Source organism: Oncorhynchus keta, unplaced genomic scaffold, assembly GCF_023373465.1.
Source record: "Oncorhynchus keta strain PuntledgeMale-10-30-2019 unplaced genomic scaffold, Oket_V2 Un_contig_10357_pilon_pilon, whole genome shotgun sequence".
Lineage (NCBI taxonomy): Eukaryota > Metazoa > Chordata > Actinopteri > Salmoniformes > Salmonidae > Oncorhynchus > Oncorhynchus keta.
Genome location: NW_026277073.1, coordinates 15,095 through 22,500, shown reverse-complemented (window position 1 = coordinate 22,500; position 7,406 = coordinate 15,095). Strand labels below are relative to the sequence as shown.

At 42.5% G+C, this 7,406-nt stretch overlaps 1 long non-coding RNA gene across 1 annotated transcript; it reads right to left on the bottom strand.

The window, feature by feature from the left end:
• Positions 1–1,603: 1,603 nt before the first annotated feature.
• On the bottom strand, positions 1,604–7,021 carry LOC127916962 (uncharacterized). The gene is made up of 4 exons (XR_008096779.1): positions 6,941–7,021; positions 6,753–6,836; positions 2,000–2,082; positions 1,604–1,687 (listed from the first exon to the last, which is right to left on the bottom strand). It is a non-coding gene; the product is annotated as an uncharacterized LOC127916962 (long non-coding RNA).
• Positions 7,022–7,406: the final 385 nt, after the last annotated feature.

The window sequence follows — 7,406 nt, the reverse complement described above, 5'->3', positions numbered from 1 at the left end:
TCAGACTTACTGCAGTCATGTTTATAATTCAGACTTACTGCAGTCATGTTTTATAATTCAGACTTACTGCCTTATTACCGCAGTAATGTTTTATGTTCAGACTTACTGCATTATTACTGCAGTAATGTTTTATGTTTCAGACTTACTGCATTATTACTGCAGTAATGTTTTATCATTCAGATCTTACTGCATTATTACTGCAGTCATGTTTATCATTCAGACTTACTGCATTATTACTGCTGTAATGTTTTATAATTCCGACTTACTGCTGTAATGTTTCATAATTCAGACTTACTGCAGTCATGTTTTATAATCAGACTTACTGCTGTAATGTTTTATAATTCAGACTTACTGCCGCAATGTTTTATAATTCAGACTTACTGCAGTAATGTTTTATAATCTGTGACTTACTGCTGTAATGTTTTATAATTCAGACTTACTGCAGTAATGTTTTATAATTCAGACTTACTGCAGTATAGTTTTATATTTCAGACTTACTGCAGTAATGTTTTATAATTCAGACTTACTGCTGTAATGTTTTATCATTCAGACTTACTGCTGTAATGTTTTTATAATTCAGACTTACTGCTGAAATGTTTCATAATTCAGACTTACTGCAGTCATGTTTTATAATTCAGACTTACTGCTGTAATGTTTCATAATTCAGACTTACTGCAGTCATGTTTTATAATTCAGACTTACTGCAGTCATGTTTTATAATTCAGACTTAATTCATTATTACTGCAGTATAGTTTTATATTTCAGACCTACTGCTGTATAGTTTTATAATTCACACTTACTGCAGTAATGTTTTATCATTCAGACTTACTGCTGTAATGTTTTATAATTCAGACTTACTGCTGTTATGTTTTATGTTTCAGACTTACTGCTGTAATGTTTTATAATTCAGACTTACTGCTGTAATGTTTATAATTCAGACTTACTGCTGTAATGTTTTATAATTCAGACTTACTGCTGTAATGTTTTATAATTCAGACTTACTGCTGTAATGTTTTATAATTCAGACTTACTGCTGTAATGTTTTATAATTCAGATTTACTGCAGTTTTATAATTCAGACTTACTGCAGTATTGTTTATAATTCAGACTTACTGCAGTATAGTTTATAATTCAGACTTACTGCAGTAATGTTTTATAATTCAGACTTACTGCAGTCATGTTTTATAATTCAGACTTACTGCAGTAATGTTTTATCATTCAGACTTACTGCTGTACGTTTTATAATTCAGATTTACTGCAGTAATGTTTTATAATTCAGATTTACTGCAGTATAGTTTTATAATTCAGACTTACTGCTGTAATGTTTTATAATTCAGATTTACTGCAGTAATGTTTTATCATTCAGACTTACTGCTGTAATGTTTTATAATTCAGATTTACTGCAGTAATGTTTTATAATTCAGACTTACTGCAGTATTGTTTTATAATTCAGACTTACTGCAGTCATGTTTTATAATTCAGACTTACTGCAGTAATGTTTTATCATTCAGACTTACTGCTGTAATGTTTTATAATTCAGATTTACTGCAGTAATGTTTTATAATTCAGACTTACTGCAGTATAGTTTTATAATTCAGACTTACTCCAGGTCACTGAGTGATGTCATCTGAGGTAAAACAGCAGCCAGACTCTCAGCACCCCCGTCAGATATCACATTACTGTACAGACTGGAGAATAGACAGGATTAGACCATCAGATTACAGACTGGAGAATAGACGAGATTAGACCATCAGATTACAGACTGGAGAATAGACTGGATTAGACCATCAGATTACAGACTGGAGAATAGACAGGATTAGACCATCAGATTACAGACTGGACAATAGACAGGGTGTGTGTGTGTGTGTGTGTGTGTGTGTGTGTGTGTGTGTGTGTGTGTGTGTGTGTGTGTGTGTGTGTGTGTGTGTGTGTGTGTGTGTGTGTGTGTGTGTGTGTGTGTGTGTGTGTGTGTGTGTGTGTGTGTGTGTGTGTGTGTATACCTGAGACAGTGCAGCGAGGGGAGGGTAGACAGAGCAGGAGCTGACTCTCTATTCCCTGGTCTCCTATACAGTTCTGGGACAGACTGAGAGAAGAGAAGAGAAGAGAGGAGGAGAGGAGAGAGGAGAGGAGAGGAGGAGAAGTAGGAGAGGTGGAGAAAGAGGAGGGAGGAGAGAAGTGGAGGGAGAAAGGAGAGGAGGGGGAGAAAGGGGAGGAGAGGAGGAGAAAGAGGAGGGAGGAGAGAAGAGGAGGAGAAAGGAGAGGAGGAGAAAGAGGAGGGAGGAGAGGAGGGGGAGGTGAAAGGGGAGGAGAGGAGGAGAAAGGAGAGAAGGGGAGGAGAAAGGAGAGAAGGGGAGGAGAAAGGAGAGGAGGAGGGGAGAAAGGAGAGGAGGAAGAGAAGAAGAGAGAAGGGGAGGAGAAAGGAGAGAAAGGAGAGGGGGAAAGAAAGGAAGAGGGGCGGAGAGGAGGAGAGACAATAAACATTATTAACAAAAGCACAGTAACTGACTGAATGATGCAGATAGATATTATCTAGGGCAGAGGTCACCAACCTTTTCTGGGTCATAATGACCCCAGAGATCTACAGATAGATATTATCTAGAGAGCTCAGTGATGAACAGGTTGATCTAGAGACAAGAGAGCTCAGTGATGAACAGGTTAATCTAGAGAGTAGAGAGCTCAGTGATGAACAGGTTAATCTAGAGAGTAGAGAGCTCAGTGATGAACAGGTTAATCTAGAGAGTAGAGAGCTCAGTGATGGACAGGTTAATCTAGAGAGTAGAGAGCTCAGTGATGAACAGGTTAATCTAGAGAGTAGAGAGCTCAGTGATGGACAGGTTGATCTAGATAGTAGAGAGCTCAGTGATGGACAGGTTGATGTTTGATCTAGAGACAAGAGAGCTCAGTGATGAACAGGTTGATCTAGAGAGTAGAGGGCTCAGTGATGAACAGGTTGATCTAGAGAGTAGAGAGCTCAGTGATGGACAGGTTGATCTAGAGAGTAGAGAGCTCAGTGATGAACAGGTTAATCTAGAGAGTAGAGGGCTCAGTGATGAACAGGTTAATCTAGAGAGTAGAGAGCTCAGTGATGGACAGGTTGATCTAGAGAGTAGAGGGCTCAGTGATGGACAGGTTGATCTAGAGAGTAGAGAGCTCAGTGATGAACAGGTTAATCTAGAGAGTAGAGGGCTCAGTGATGAACAGGTTAATCTAGAGAGTAGAGAGCTCAGTGATGGACAGGTTGATCTAGAGAGTAGAGGGCTCAGTGATGGACAGGTTGATCTAGAGAGTAGAGGGCTCAGTGATGGACAGGTTGATCTAGAGACAAGAGAGCTCAGTGATGGACAGGTTGATGTTTGATCTAGAGACAAGAGAGCTCAGTGATGAACAGGTTGATCTAGAGAGTAGAGAGCTCAGTGATGGACAGGTTGATCTAGAGACAAGAGAGCTCAGTGATGAACAGGTTGATCTAGAGAGTAGAGAGCTCAGTGACTGACAGGTTGATCTAGAGAGCAGAGCCTCAGTGATTAACAGGTTGATGGTTGATCTAGAGACAAGAGAGCTCAGTGATGAACAGGTTGATCTAGAGAGTAGAGAGCTCAGTGATGGACAGGTTGATCTAGAGAGTAGAGAGCTCAGTGATGGACAGGTTGATCTAGAGAGTAGAGAGCTCAGTGATTAACAGGTTGATCTAGAGACTAGGGAGCTCAGTGACTGACAGGTTGATCTAGAGACAAGAGAGCTCAGTGATGAACAGGTTGATCTAGAGAGTGAGAGCTCAGTGATGAACAGGTTGATCTAGAGAGTAGAGGGCTCAGTGATGGACAGGTTGATCTAGAGAGTAGAGGGCTCAGTGATGGACAGGTTGATCTAGAGACAAGAGAGCTCAGTGATGGACAGGTTGATCTAGAGAGTAGAGGGCTCAGTGATGGACAGGTTGATCTAGAGAGTAGAGAGCTCAGTGATGAACAGGTTAATCTAGAGAGTAGAGGGCTCAGTGATGAACAGGTTAATCTAGAGAGTAGAGAGCTCAGTGATGGACAGGTTGATCTAGAGAGCAGAGAGCTCAGTGATTAACAGGTTGATGGTTGATCTAGAGACAAGAGAGCTCAGTGATGAACAGGTTGATCTAGAGAGTAGAGAGCTCAGTGATGGACAGGTTGATCTAGAGAGTAGAGAGCTCAGTGATGGACAGGTTGATCTAGAGAGTAGAGAGCTCAGTGATTAACAGGTTGATCTAGAGACTAGGGAGCTCAGTGACTGACAGGTTGATCTAGAGACAAGAGAGCTCAGTGATGAACAGGTTGATCTAGAGAGTAGAGAGCTCAGTGATGGACAGGTTGATCTAGAGAGTAGAGAGCTCAGTGATGAACAGGTTGATCTAGAGAGTAGAGAGTTCAGTGATGAACAGGTTGATCTAGAGACAAGAGAGCTCAGTGATGAACAGGTTGATCTAGAGACAAGAGAGCTCAGTGATGAACAGGTTGATCTAGAGAGTAGAGAGCTCAGTGATAGACAGGTTGATCTAGAGAGTAGAGCTCAGTGATGGACAGGTTGATCTAGAGAGTAGAGAGCTCAGTGATTAACAGGTTGATCTAGAGACTAGGGAGCTCAGTGACTGACAGGTTGATCTAGAGACAAGAGAGCTCAGTGATGAACAGGTTGATCTAGAGAGTAGAGAGCTCAGTGATGAACAGGTTGATCTAGAGTAGAGAGCTCAGTGATGGACAGATTGATCTAGAGAGTAGAGAGCTCAGTGATGGACAGATTGATCTAGAGAGTAGAGAGTTCAGTGATGAACAGGTTGATCTAGAGACAAGAGAGCTCAGTGATGAACAGGTTGATCTAGAGAGTAGAGAGCTCAGTGATGAACAGGTTAATCTAGAGAGTAGAGAGCTCAGTGATGGACAGGTTAATCTAGAGAGTAGAGAGCTCAGTGATGAACAGGTTGATCTAGAGAGTAGAGAGTTCAGTGATGAACAGGTTGATCTAGAGACAAGAGAGCTCAGTGATGGACAGGTTGATCTAGAGAGTAGAGAGCTCAGTGATGAACAGGTTGATCTAGAGAGTAGAGAGCTCAGTGATGGACAGGTTGATCTAGAGAGTAGAGAGCTCAGTGATGAACAGGTTGATCTAGAGACAAGAGAGCTCAGTGATGAACAGGTTGATCTAGAGACAAGAGAGCTCAGTGATGGACAGGTTAATCTAGAGAGTAGAGAGCTCAGTGATGAACAGGTTGATCTAGAGAGTAGAGAGCTCAGTGATGAACAGGTTGATCTAGAGAGTAGAGAGCTCCAGTGATGAACAGGTTGATCTAGAGTAGAGAGCTCAGTGATGGACAGGTTGATCTAGAGAGTAGAGGGCTCAGTGATGAACAGGTTGATCTAGAGACAAGAGAGCTCAGTGATGGACAGGTTGATCTAGAGAGTAGAGAGCTCTGTGATGGACAGGTTGATCTAGAGAGTAGAGAGCTCAGTGATGAACAGGTTGATCTGGAGAGTAGAGAGCTCAGTGATGAACAGGTTGATCTGGAGAGTAGAGAGCTCAGTGATGAACAGGTTGATCTAGAGAGTAGAGAGCTCAGTGATGAACAGGTTGATCTGGAGAGTAGAGAGCTCAGTGATGAACAGGTTGATCTAGAGAGTAGAGAGCTCAGTGATGAACAGGTTGATCTGGAGAGTAGAGCGCTCAGTGATGAACAGGTTGATCTGGAGAGTAGAGCTCAGTGATGAACAGGTTGATCTAGAGAGTAGAGAGCTCAGTGACGGACAGGCTGATCTAGAGACAAGAGAGCTCAGTGATGAACAGGTTGATCTAGAGAGTAGAGAGCTCAGTGATGGACAGGTTGATGTTTGATCTAGGACAAAGAGCTCAGTGATGAACAGGTTGATCTGGAGAGTAGAGAGAGCTCAGTGATGAACAGGTTGATCTAGAGAGTAGAGGGCTCAGTGATGAACAGGTTGATCTAGAGTAGAGGCCCAGTGATGAACAGGTTGATCTAGAGAGTAGAGAGCTCAGTGATGGACAGGTTGATCTAGAGAGTAGAGAGCTCAGTGATGGACAGGTTGATGTTTGATCTAGAGACAAGAGAGCTCAGTGATGAACAGGTTGATCTAGAGACAAGAGAGCTCAGTGATGAACAGGTTGATCTAGAGAGTAGAGAGCTCAGTGATGAACAGGTTGATCTAGAGAGTAGAGAGCTCAGGAATGGACAGGTTGATCTAGAGACAAGAGAACTCAGTGATGAACAGGTTGATCTAGAGAGTAGAGAGCTCAGTGATGAACAGGTTGATCTAGAGTAGAGAGCTCAGTGATGGACAGGTTGATCTAAAGAGTAGAGCTCAGTGATGGACAGGTTGATCTAGAGAGTAGAGAGCTCAGTGATGAACAGGTTGATCTAGAGACAAGAGAGCTCAGTGATGAACAGGTTGATCTAGAGAGTAGAGAGCTCAGTGATGGACAGGTTGATCTAGAGAGTAGAGAGCTCAGTGATGAACAGGTTGATCTAGACAGTAGAGAGCTCAGTGATGAACAGGTTGATCTAGAGACTAGGGAGCTCAGTGATGAACAGGTTGATCTAGACAGTAGAGAGCTCAGTGATGAACAGGTTGATCTAGAGACAAGAGAGCTCAGTGATGAACAGGTTGATCTGGAGAGTAGAGAGCTCAGTGATGAACAGGTTGATCTAGAGACTAGGGAGCTCAGTGATGAACAGGTTGATCTAGAGACTAGAGAGCTCAGTGTGAGGTTTCTTACTTGATAATCTGCAGAGAGGAGAGAGACAGCACAACTCCTGCCAGACCCTCAGCCCCACTGTCCCCCAGTTTACTGTTCTCCAGACTGGGTGAGGGAGACAGAGAGATTAGGGAGACAGAGAGATTAGACCGACAGCGTAATAAAGTGAAAGCCGTTGTCCCGTGGTCCATCAGTAGAGCGATACTTACTCCAGGTGATGTAGACTGTGCAGGGCTGGCAGCAGCTCCAGGAGTTTAGGGAGCGCCAGAGGACCATTCACTGGCCCCAACCTGTACACACACACAGCACACTTTCTCAAACCAGTGGTAAGTCTGGGCTTATTACCTAGTCAGAGTGGTAACTCTTGACTTATTACCTAGTCAAACCAGTGGTAACTCTTGACTTATTACCTAGTCAAACCAGTGGTAACTCTTGACTTATTACCTAGTCAGAGTGGTAACTCTTGACTTATTACCTAGTCAAACCAGTGGTAACTCTTGACTTATTACCTAGTCAGAGTGGTAACTCTTGACTTATTACCTAGTCAAAACCAGTGGTAACTCTTGACTTATTACCTAGTCAAACCAGTGGTAACTCTTGACTTATTACCTAGTCAGAGTGGTAACTCTTGACTTATTACCTAGTCAAACCAGTGGTAACTCTTGACTTATTACC